This window comes from Nyctereutes procyonoides, unplaced genomic scaffold, assembly GCF_905146905.1.
Source record: "Nyctereutes procyonoides isolate TBG_1078 unplaced genomic scaffold, NYPRO_anot_genome, whole genome shotgun sequence".
NCBI lineage: Eukaryota > Metazoa > Chordata > Mammalia > Carnivora > Canidae > Nyctereutes > Nyctereutes procyonoides.
The window spans coordinates 47,072,830-47,086,256 of record NW_026575024.1 but is presented as its reverse complement, the minus strand read 5'-3'; positions in this window follow the sequence as shown (position 1 = coordinate 47,086,256).

The window sequence follows — 13,427 nt, the reverse complement described above, 5'->3', positions numbered from 1 at the left end:
ACTGAGTTTGAGCTTGCAGTACTGACAAATGGAATTGTCACCCTTGTAGCTCTGGGGACTGGTAGCTATTCTCTGCAAGCTACCAGGAGAAAAGTTATAGGGAAAGTCTCAAGTCACTCTTGTTCAAGCCTCAAGGTCATCACAGTCTCCTCTTCAAGACCAGGGCTACAGGCTCTTGTGTTTGACTTATCTGGAAATATTCCTACCCCTGAGGTCAGAGAGTGAAGCTCTCCAGAGAAAGATAAAAAGGTACACTTGAGAGATCTTGACAGAAAAAGCAAATATCTATCATCAAGTTTCCATGTCCCCTGACTCATCAGTGAACTGCTCCTTTGGAATTCATTAGTTACCCTTATGCTCCATGACAGGATGGGAATGTGCACCAACTATTTTGTCTTATGTAATTTGCCATTCCTCTTGGAAGTGCTCATGTCACTGCTTGCCTTTCAGTACTTCTAATCCATTTGTTATTTCCTTTGACTCCCACAGTCCTACTGGTCAATTTTTCTTGGTTATCCACAAAAAACTCTCCTTCTCTAAAGTACTACCTTTTACTTGTTCCTGCACACTGACCCTGCTGATTCAGATCAGAAGGGTGAAGAATTTTGAACATGCTTACCTTTCACCAAAACCTGGTGTTATCTCTTTAGCTTTCAATTTAGAAGCTTCCACCCCATTCCTTTCTCATTTCCTCATTACTCCTGTGTTGAATCAAACACACACAGTAAAAGCACAAGCACACACATGTGCACATTCATAATAACACACACACACCACACACATGTAATTGTTTGTGTAGGGGACCATGCTGACTGCTTATACTTGGATGCTTATTTTCACAACTTACCTCACTATCTGGAACCAGCATTTCTACCTACTGATTGATAATTACATGTTCCTTTTTTTGATAGATATTGTGTCTTACATGTGCATAGTGCTTTAACACTTCTGAAAGGTCCAAGTCCAAAACGGCCCTGTCAGGGAGGTATAAATTGCTCCATTTTTGTGTATAAAGAAGGCCTATTTCAGGGTACCAAAGTCAAGAATCAGAATGTAGCCAAACTACTTGTCTTCTGGACATTTTAAATTTAACATATCCAAGCTGAGCTTGCCTTTCCTACACCCCGACCCAGTATCTTCTTCTCATTAACCTAAATTTACTCAGTGGCTGGAGCTAAAAACTATGTTGGTAGGTTTCCCTTCTCTCTCATTCTTCATATATAGTCCAGCAGCAAGCCCTGGAGATCCTACCTTCAGCCCATATCTCACACTTACCCACTTTTCTTCATGCTGCTATCTCCATCTTAGGGCAACCCGAGGTCACATCTTACTATTGAAGTGGCTTCCTAATTGGCCTCCTCCCCCTCCCCCCTGCTTTCCACCATTCTGTATAGAGCAACCAAAATTATCTTTTCAAACAAAGAATAAACTAGGATCACACAGCCCACGAAATGAACTACCTTCCAGGATGCCTTCCACAAGACAAAAGCACATTGTTTCTACCCCCACCAAAGGGTTCTTGCTTGCTTTCTATAAGCAAGTCCTTTGTCACTGTTGTGAAGCATACTGTATTATTTCATTTTACCTCTTTACCTTTATCCTTCATATTTATTTGGGTTCAATAAAACATTACTGGAACAGTTGTCAGAAAATCCTGCTCTGGCAGGATCTGAGCCTCCTGGCCTCAGGGAGATATGGTCGAGCTTATTCTTCACTTCTCCAAGTCCTCCTACAATCTTCCCTTGGGACAAAAGGTCAAATTATTTCCTCTGTTCTGCTTTGGTTTTTCCCAGTCTTCATAAGGAGATGTGGTGAAGTTGGAACAACTCTGCAAATATTTATCAAACACTGACTTTACCTTCTCTTGAAGAAGAGATCCCATCCATTCTTGGGACATACATTTGTATCTCTCTTCTTAGAGGAAGGTTCTAGCTTCAGGTGGGATTATGTTACTTGTGTAGTCTTATCTCAAACTGAATTATCATTAAAGTAGAATTTAATGTTTTGTGCTAAAAACCAAATCCTCCCCTTGTTTCTGGAAGCTCATATGACATGACCAAGGAAGAGGTTGAGGGTCACAAAATTAAGTCTTATATGAGCTTTATGACCTACCAATTTCTGTGACCTTAAGCATAACACTGTTAGAGTAATTAAACTGGAAACCTTTTGACTCTAGGCTGTAATGCCTTAAGCCTACATAATTAACAAAAACCTAGGTGAGCATCAGGGTACTTGAATGTGAAAAAGTGAAACCCAAACAAACAACCACAAACAGCATACTAGGCTTTCCCAAATAAAGGTAATCACTTAAGATATAGCCAATCAAATAATTTGCTTGCTTTGCTTCCAATTCTTCTCTATAAAAACCTCTCCCCTAGCTCCTATTGTTGGAGTGCTCTAACCAATTTTGGTTTTGCACTGCACAACTCAAATCAATGTATGCTCAAATAAATTCTTGAAAATTCTAATGTGCCTCAGTGTATCATTCCACAACGCACATACGCTCTAAGCCTCAGTTTCCTGATTAGTAAAATGTAATAGTTGTTACTTTTTGTTATTTTTTTTCTTGAGAGTAGCCAAACTCAGGGGCATGAGGTGGTATCTCATTATGGTCTTGATTTATACTTCCATAAATGTATCACTGCACATTTTTGTATGTGCTTATTGGTCATCGGTATATCTTATTTGGAGAAAAATCCGTTCAAGTCTTTCGCCCAGGGGGAGGGGCAAGGTGGCGGAAGAGTAGGGTCCCCAAATCACCTGTCCCCAACAAATTACCTAGATAACCTTCAAATCATCCTGAAAACCTACGAATTCATTCTGAGATTTAAAGAGATACCAGCTGGAATGCTACAGTGAGAAGAGTTCGCGCTTCTATCAAGGTAGGAAGACGGGGAAAAAGAAATAAAGAAACAAAAGGCCTCCGAGGGGAAGGGGCCCCGCGAGGAGCCGGGCTGGGGCCGGGGCAAGTGTCCCCAGGACAGGAGAGCCCCGTCCCGGAGAAGCAGGAGCTGCACCAACCTTCCCGGGCGGAAAGGGGCTCGCAGGGAGTTAGAGCAGGACCCAGGAGGGCGGGGATGCCCTCGGGCTCCCTGGGACACTAACAGGCACCTGCGCCCCGGGAGAGTGCTCCGAGCTCCCTAAGGGCTGCAGCGCGCACGGCGGGACCCAGGGCAGCTCGGAGGGGCTCGGGCTGCGGCTCCGCGGAGGGGGCTGCGGGGCGGGAGCGCGAATCCAACAGCGCAGGCCCCGGAGCACAGGGCACCGGGACACAGCCCAGGATCCGGCCTCCCCCCCGGGACAGGCAGAGGCCGGGAGGGCCCAGGACAGCGAGGACGCTCCTGCCCCGAGCTGAGCAGATCAGCGGCCCCGCCCCGGAGCCTCCAGGCCCTGCAGACCGAGAGCTCCGGAGTCACTGCGGGAGCTGACTCCAGGGCTGCAGAGCTGGCCCCGCCACTGCGGTTGTTCCTCCTGGGGCCTCACGGGGTAAACAACCCCCACTGAGCCCTGCACCAGGCAGGGGCAGAGCAGCTCCCCCAAGTGCTAACACCTGAGAATCAGCACGACAGGCCCCTCCCCCAGAAGACCAGCTACAAGGACAAGTTCCAGGGGAAGTCAAGGGACTTAAAGTCTACAGAATCAGAAGATACTCCCCCGTGTTTTTTTCTTTTCTTTTCTTTTCTTTCTTTTCTTTTCTTTCTTCTTTCTTTCTCTCTTTTTCTTTCTTCTTTTCATTTTGATTTCTGTTCACTTCCCCCACCCTTTTTTTCCTTTCTTTCTCTTTTTCTTCTCTTTTTTTTCTTTTTTCTTCATTTTTTCTTTTTTCCTTTCCTCTTTTCTCTCCTTCTTTCTCTCCTCTCTTTTTCTCCTTTTCCCAATACAACTTGTTTTTGCCCAATCTGCACTAAGAAAAATGACTAGAAGGAAAACCTCACCTCAAAAGAAAGAATCAGAAACAGTCCTCTCTCCTACAGAGTTACAAAATCTGGATTACAATTCAATGTCAGAAAGCCAATTCAGAAGCACTATTATAAAGCTACTGGTGGCTCTAGAAAAAAGCATAAAAGACTCAAGAGACTTCATGACTGCAGAATTTACATCCAATCAGGCAGAAATTAAAAATCAATTGAATGAGATGCAATCCAAACTAGAAGTCCTAACGACGAGGGTTAACGAGGTGGAAGAACGAGTGAGTGACATAGAAGACAAGTTGATAGCAAAGAGGGAAACTGAGGAAAAAAGAGACAATTAAAAGACCATGAGGATAGATTAAGGGAAATAAACGACAGCCTGAGGAAGAAAAACCTACGTTTAATTGGGGTTCCCGAGGGCGCCGAAAGGGACAGAGGGCCAGAATATGTATTTGAACAAATCCTAGCTGAAAACTTTCCCAATCTGGGAAGGGAAACAGGCATTCAGATCCAAGAAATAGAGAGATCCCCCCCTAAAATCAATAAAAACCATTCAACACCTCGACATTTAATAGTGAAGCTTGCAAATTCCAAAGATAAAGAGAAGATCCTTAAAGCAGCAAGACAAGAAGTCCCTGACTTTTATGTGGAGGAGTATTAGGGAAACAGCAGACCTCTCCACAGAGACCTGGCAGGCCAGAAAGGGCGGGCAGGATATATTCAGGGTCCTAAATGAGAAGAACATGTAACCAAGAATACTTTATCCAGCAAGGCTCTCATTCAGAATGGAAGGAGAGATAAAGAGCTTCCAAGACAGGCAGGAACTGAAAGAATATGTGACCTCCAAACCAGCTCTGCAAGAAATTTTAAGGGGGACTCTTAAAATTCCCCTTTAAGAAGAAGTTCAGTGGAACAATCCACAAAACAAGGACTGAATAGATATCATGATAACCCTAAACTCATATCTTTCAATAGTAACTCTGAACGTGAATGGGCTTAATGACCCCATCAAAAGGCGCAGGGTTTCAGACTGGATAAAAAAGCAGGACCCATCTATTTGCTATCTACAACAGACTCATTTTAGACAGAAGGACACCTACAACCTGAAAATAAAAGGTTGGAGATCCATTTACCATTCAAATGGTCCTCAAAAGAAAGCAGGGGTAGCGATCCTTATATCAGATAAACTAAAATTTACCCCGAAGACTGTAGTGAGAGATGAAGAGGGACACTATCTCATACTTAAAGGATCTATCCAACAAGAGGACTTAACAATCCTCAATATATATGCCCCGAATGTGGGAGCTGCCAAATATTTAAACCAATTATTAACCAAAGTCAAGAAATACTTAGATAATAATACACTTATACTTGGTGACTTCAATCTAGCACTTTCTATATACTCAGTAGGTCTTCTAAACACAACATCCCCAAATAAACGAGAGCTTTAAATGATACACTGGACCAGATGGATTTCACAGATATCTACAGAACTTTACATCCAAACTCAACTGAATACACATTCTTCTCAAGTGCACATGGAACTTTCTCCAGAATAGACCCATACTGGGTCACAAATCAGGTCTGAAACGATACCAAAAGATTGGGATTGTTCCCTGCATATCCTCAGACCATAATGCCTTGAAATTAGAACTAAATCACAAGAAGTTTGGAAGGACATCAAACACGTGGAGGTTAAGGACCATCCTGCTAAAAGATGAAAGGGTCAACCAGGAAATTAAGGAAGAATTAAAATGATTCATGGAAACTAATGAGAATGAAGATACAACTATTCAAAATCTTTGGGATGCAGCAAAAGGAGTCCTGAGGGGGAAATACATCGCAATACAAGCATCCATTCAAAAACTGGAAAGAGCTCAAATACAAAAGCTAACCTTACACATAAAGGAGCTAGAGAAAAAACAGCAAATAGACCCGACGCCCAGCAGAAGAAGAGAGTTAATTAAAATTCGAGCCGAACTCAACGAAATTGAGACCAGAAGAACTGTGGAACAGATCAATAGAACCAGGAGTTGGTTCTTTGAAAGAATTAATAAGATAGATAAACCATTAGCCAACCTTATTAAAAAGAAGAGAGAGAAGACTCAAATTAATAAAATCATGAATGAGAAAGGAGAGACCACTACCAACACCAAGGAAATACAAACGATTTTAAAAACATATTATGAACAGCTCTACGCCAATAAATTAGGCAATCTAGAAGAAATGGACGCATTCCTGGAAAGCCACAAACTACCAAAACTGGAACAGGAAGAAATAGCAAACCTGAACAGGCCAATAACCAGGGAGGAAATTGAAGAAGTCATCAAAAACCTCCCAAGACACAAGAGTCCAGGGCCAGATGGCTTCCCAGGGGAATTCTATCAAACGTTTAAAGAAGAAATCATACCTATTCTACTAAAGCTGTTTGGAAAGATAGAAAGAGATGGAGTACTTCCAAATTCATTCTATGAGGCCAGCATCACCTTAATTCCAAAACCAAAGACCCCACCAAAAAGGAGAATTACAGACCAATATCCCTGATGAACATGGATGCAAAAATTCTCAACAAGATACTAGCCAATAGGATCCAACAACACATTAAGAAAATTATTCACCATGACCAAGTAGGATTTATCCCCGGGACACAAGGCTGGTTCAACACTCGTAAAACAATCAATGTGATTCATCATATCAGCAAGAGAAAAACCAAGAACCATATGATCCTCTCAATAGATGCAGAGAAAGCATTTGACAAAATACAGCATCCATTCCTGATCAAAACTCTTCAGAGTGTAGGGATAGAGGGAACATTCCTCGACATCTTAAAAGCCACATATGAAAAGCCCACAGCAAATATCATTTCAATGGGGAAGGACTGGGAGCCTTTCCACTAAGATCAGGAACAAGACAGGGATGTCCACTCTCACCACTGCTATTCAACATAGTACTGGAAGTCCTAGCCTCAGCAATCAGACAACAAAAAGACATTAAAGGCATTCAAACTGGCAAAGAAGAAATCAAACTCTCCCTCTTCGCCAATGACATGATACTCTACTAGAAAACCCAAAAGCCTCCACCCCAAGATTGCTAGAACTCATGCAGCAATTTGGTAGCGTGGCAGGATACAAAATCAATGCCCAGAAATCAATGGCATTCTTATACACTAACAATGAGACTGAAGAAAGAGAAATTAGGGAGTCAATCCCATTTACAATTGCACCCAAAAGCATAAGATACCTAGGAATAAACCTAACCAAAGAGGTAAAGGATCTATACCCTAAAAACTATAGAACACTTCTGAAAGAAATTGAGGAAGACACAAAGAGATGGAAAAATATTCCATGAAATTGAATATTCAATTCAATGGATTGGCAGAATTAATATTGTGAAAATGTCAATGTTACCCAGGGCAATTTACACGTTTAATGCAATCCCTATCAAAATACCATGGACTTTCTTCAGAGAGTTAGAACAAATTATTTTAAGATTTGTGTGGAATCAGAAAAGACCCCGAATAGCCAGGGGAATTTTAAAAAAGAAAACCATAGCTGGGGGCATCACAATGCCAGATTTCAGTTGTACGACAAAGCTGTGGTCATCAAGACGTTGTGGTACTGGCACAAAAACAGACACATAATCAATGGAACAGAATAGAGAACCCAGAAGTGGACCCTCAACTTTATGGTCAACTAATATTCGATAAAGGAGGAAAGACTATCCACTGGAAGAAAGACAGTCTCTTCAATAAATGGTGCTGGGAAAATTGGACATCCACATGCAGAAGAATGAAACTAGACCACTCTCTTGCACCAGACACAAAGATAAACTCAAAATGGATGAAAGATCTAAATGTGAGACAAGATTCCATCAGAATCCTGGAGAACACAGGCAACACCCTTTTTGAACTTGGCCACAGTAACTTCTTGCAAGATACATCCACGAAGGCAAAAGACACAAAAGCAAAAATGAACTATTGGGACTTCATCAAGATAAGAAGCTTCTGCACCGCAAAGGATACAGTCAACAAAACTAAAAGACAACCTACAGAATGGGAGAAGGTATTTGCAAATGACGTATCAAATAAAGGGCTAGTTTCCAAAATCTATAAAGAACTTATTAAACTCAACAGCAAAGAAACAAACAATCCAATCATGAAATGGGCAAAAGACATGAACAGAAATCTCACAGAGGAAGACATAGACATGGCCAACAAGCACATGAGAAAATGCTCTGCATCACTTGCCATCAGGGAAATACGAATCAAAACCACAATGAGATACCACCTCACACCAGTGAGAATGGGGAAAATTAACAAGGCAGGAAACCACAAATGTTGGAGAGGATGCGGAGAAAGGGAGCCCTCTTACACTGTTGGTGGGAATGTGAACTGGTGCAGCCACTCTGGAAACTGTGTGGAGGTTCCTCAAAGAGTTAAAAATAGACCTGCCCTACGACCCAGCAATTGCACTGTTAGGGATTTACCCCAAAGATTCAGATGCAATGAAACGCCGGGACACCTGCACCCCGATGTTTCTAGCAGCCATGTCCACAATAGCCAAACTGTGGAAGGAGCCTCCGCGTCCATCGAAAGATGAATGGATAAAGAAGCTGTGGTTTATGTATACAATGGAATATTCCTCAGCCATTAGAAACGACAAATACCCACCATTTGCTTCAACGTGGATGGAACTGGAGGGTATTATGCTGAGTGAAGTAAGTCAATCGGAGAAGGACACAGTGTATGTTCTCACTCATTTGGGGAATATGAATAATAGTGAAGGGGAATATAAGGGAAGGGAGAAGAAATGTGTGGGAGATATCAGAAAGGGAGACAGAACATAAAGACTTCTAACTCTGGAAATGAACTAGGGGTGGTGGAAGGGGAGGAGGGCGGGGGGTGGGGCTGAATGGGTGACGGGCACGGAGGGGGACACTTGACGGGATGAGCACTGGGTGTTATTCTGTATGTTGGTAAATTGAACACCAATAAAAATTAATTTATTAAAAAAAAAAAAAGAAACGACAAATACCCACCATTTGCTTCCACGTGGATGGACCTGGAGGGTATTATGCTGAGTTAAGTAAGTCAATCAGAGGAGGACAAACATTATATGTTCTCATTCATTTGGGGAATATAATAATAGTGAAAGGGAATAGAAGGGAAGGGACAAGAAATGTGTGGGAAATATCAGAAAGGGAAACAAAACATGAAGACTCCTAACTCTGGGAAACGAACTAGGGGTGGTGGAAGGGGAGGAGGGCGGGTGGTGGGGGTGACTGGGTGTTGGGCACTGATGGGGGCATTTGACGGGATGAGCAGTGGGTGTTATTCTGTGTGTTGGCAAATTGAACACCAATAAAAAATAAATTTATTATAAAATAAGTCTTTCGCCCATTAGTTAATCAGGTTGTTTGCCTTTTTGTTGTTTATTTTTAGTTCTTCATATATTTCTGGATGTTAATCCCTAATCAAATATTTGATTTGAAAATATTCTTCTCCCATTCTTTGGGTTGGCTTTCATTCTGTTGAATTGTGTCCCTTGATGCATAGAAGCTTTTGTGATATAGTCCAGTTTAGCTGTTTTTTTCTTTTGTTGTCTTTGCTTTTGTTATTATACCCCCCAAAATTATTGCCAAATCCAATGTCATGAAGCTTTTCTGCTATGTTTTCTTCTAAGAGTTTTATAGTTTTAGTTTTAGCTCTTATGTTAAGATCTTTGATCCATTTTGAGTTAATTTTTGTATGTGGTATATAAGGTAAATATCCAACTTAACTTTTGGATCATTGGTGCAGATGGAGTGGCCAGCTTCACATCTATTTGGAGGCAAAATAACCAAGGTTTTCTGACATCAAGGCTGACATCCACATCTTGATTTATTTTGCTTTCTTGTCCCATTTCCCCACTCCCTTAGTGGTGCTTCCTGGGATCACCTCCCAATAAACTATTTGCACTCAGATCTTTATCATCTAAGGCTTACCACAAGATTATCCAGATAGCCCAAATTTTCCACTTGACTTTTCTCTAGTATTTACTTAAAGCGTTGCTTGACCAGGTTCCAGCCAGTGCTCCACCCAAGCACAGTGGAAACACTGCTTGTGCCTGTGATTTCAGTGTACTCCTCATGCTCCAAGCACCATTTCCCACATGTATAGAGATGATACAGACACTTCTTGAGGAGACTAAAATGTGGGGGAAACAAAGTTTAAGGGGGGACAATTTATTTTTTTTAAAGTTTTGTTTGAGAGGGAGAGAGAGTGCGCATGTGTGCAGGCACATGGGTGTGGGGAAGGGGTGGAGGGAGAGGGAGAAGCAGGCTTCCCACTGAGCGGTGAGCCCAATGCAGGGCTCCATCCCAGGACCCTGAGATCATGACCTAAGCCAAAGACAGATGCTTAACCAACTGAAACACCCAGGTGTCCTTAAGAGGAAACACTTTAAGATTCAAACAACTGGTTACTTGATGCTGAGAAATCAAATTTTCCTAAGTATGAGGAGTCAAAAATTTTTAAATATATATTGAAAGAAGTAATACATTGACTAAATATTGTTTCATCTTTTTGCATGTAGATATCCATTTTTCCTGACACCATTTATTGAAAAGTAGAAAGCTTTTTAAAATGACAGATTCTACTGAAAAAAGAAGAGTAAAAGAAAAAGAAAAAAGATACTACGGATTCCTCACCTCCATCTTTTTTTTTTTTAAGATTTTATTTATTTATTTAATCATGAAAGGCACAGAGAGGCAGAGGGAGAAGCAGGCTTCATGCAGGGAGCCCAATGCGGGACTTGATCCCGGGACTCCAGGATCATGCCCTGGGCCAAAAGCAGGTGCTAAACTGCTGAGCCACCCAGGGATCCCCCCTCACCTCCATCTTAAGGCTGCAGTTGACATTCTGTATCCTGCCATTCGCCTCTGCGCCCAGATGGCTTCTCTTACACCAAACACCTGTAACCCTCTGCCTGAAGGCTTTCTACCTTGGGAGCACACCTGGATCACATTCAGAGGAATCTAGAAGTACCTAGGAGTTAATGTCCCAGATCTATCACTCAGCCAGAAACAGTTGGTGGAAAAGTCCTCATCCTCCTACCCCCGAGAAGGAGACAATTCTGAGTCATATCCTCACTGTCTCCCAGAATTCTTCAGCAGGATTGAACCCCAGTTGCCCAGAGTAATCTGCTCACTAACGCTCTCTTTTTTTTTTTTTTGTCCCTTTCCTGCCTCATTCCCCCATTCCCCCATTCCTCCATTCCCCTAGTGGTATATCCTGGGATCACCGCCCCCCCCCCAACCATTGGCACTCAGATCCTTATCATCTATCGTTTTCTTTGTGAGGGATCCCAACCCAACAACTGATGCTGAACCAGAATCTCTGGCATCAGGTATGGGATTGTACAAAGGCTGGTATTTGGGAACCAATGGTGTGGTGGATAGAACATGGCGTAGGATCTGGATATATCAGAGTTCAAAATTCAATACTGGGATATGCTAGGGCTGAGCTTAAGCAAAATTGCATAACTTCTTAGATGCACAATAAATGAGGATAATAAACTGCTCTGAAAGTTTGGAATGAGCATTTGAAAAACTAGTCCTGGCACACAGGAGGCATCACACAAATGCTGGTAATTACTATCAAGGATCTCCATCACATTCCACTCTTCTCTTTAGTGAAATGTGAGACTTGCAGGTGACTGCCAAGTCCACCAGCAATTCTAAAACTCCACAGAAAGGAGGGAATTTCCAGCTTTGCACAATAAACTCAATTTTCTATAAAAATTAAACTTATTGCAAATATGCAAACTGGCATATTAAACCAGATAACTCATCCATTTCAAGCCAGTATTCTGTCTCCAAAGAGAAATTGGGAAATGTTCAGTGAAGAAACCTGTTGTCAACTCTTCAAGATACCATTCTTTTCCCCCACCCATACCATCCCTTTCTCCCGCATGTATCAATACTTCCCTTATCTCAGAGATGAGGGTGGTATCTCAATTTTTTAATTCTTCTTCCACACTCTACTCAAAACAGTTACTTCTGCAGGAGTGGTGCTCTAAGCCCCTTCTCTTCTGAAGGTAGTTATCGCTCTTATTCATCTAGCTCCTCCCTTTCGCAGATGATATCTTTTTTCTTGGTAGTTCAAGGGCTGTGGGGGAAATGAACTGTTCATCGATGTCTATAACAACCTTCTCCAGATAATTCTTTCTTCAGAGCTTCTCATGTTCCCTCCTAGTCTCCTAGACAAATGTGTCTCTGTATCGTGTCTAGATCTGTGTTTACTCTTATAAAATGAAAAGAAAAATAATGCTTGGTATAGGCACCTGTAAATTTTGCAACTGGTAGATTAAGTAACTATTTAGCTATAGGGCATTTAACAATTACTCCCACTTGAAAAGATGAAAACACAGAATGGCTCTTCTCCTTTCTTTGCCTGTCCATATAAATAGCTTGTGGTGCCAGAACAAAGCTTACCTTGACTGAAAATATTGATGTACAACAGAGAAGGCTAGCCTCTGTCCTCATTCTTGATTCTCTGCTTGTTTTAAGGTGTGTTATTTCTTGATTTTAGATAATAAGAAAAGAAGATATTACTATCATCTCCTATATTTAAAAATATAAGACCAAACAAAGGAAAACAGGGATCATTTGTGTATCTACAAATGTCACAATTCTGTATCGTTGATCTTGTCAAGCCATTCTCTTCCCCATACAAACAAAAACCCCAACCATTCCACTGGCAAAAAGCATGGACCAAGTTGAGCTGTTTACCTAGTAGTACTGAGCTCAGTCCCAAGCCAAAGAGCCGGCCTGCTGGAATAAAGGAATTGAAAGCAAAGTTCATCTCTCCAATTGCTTCATCCCCACTTCCTTGCCCATGATTCTACAGGGCAAGAAGAGGTTTCTCAGTCTTCCTAGGAAGGAAGGCATTCCCACACAGACTTGTATGTGCCTTGGTTCTCTCTCTACTTTAGCCAAGGCCCAGGGGATTGACTTTGGCCCAGAAGTTTGGATTCTTCCAAAACCTAGAGCTAAAGGACAAAATCTTCCTCAGGCACGACCACCAACTGTTTTCACTGGCTGGAAGGACAGACGAAGTCAAATTTCAAGACACTAAGCTGAAGTTTGAGGAATTTTGAGGTGTGCGGAATTCACATGTGTGATTTTTGAAACACAGCCTATGCTGAGCTTTAGATCAGATTTATACTAAACCATGTTTAGGGACAAGACATGACATATTGAAATGTACACCCCAATCTATGGATACTTACAGAGGCTGGAGCAGACTCCCAACTTTCAAGCAGCTCAGTAAATGGCAAGGTGATTTTCAGAGGAGAGAGACCAATTTCTTCACCTTAGGAACAATGACTCACAGGAACCCTGCCCCAGGAGAGCTCAAATCCTGAAACAAGCTAGCCTGGGAAATGAGAAGCTCTGTCAACAATAACAGCAAAATGCCACCCTGCCATTCACACCAGTGTGCACGGTGTTTGCTTTCCTGACTTCTATTTTCTCCTC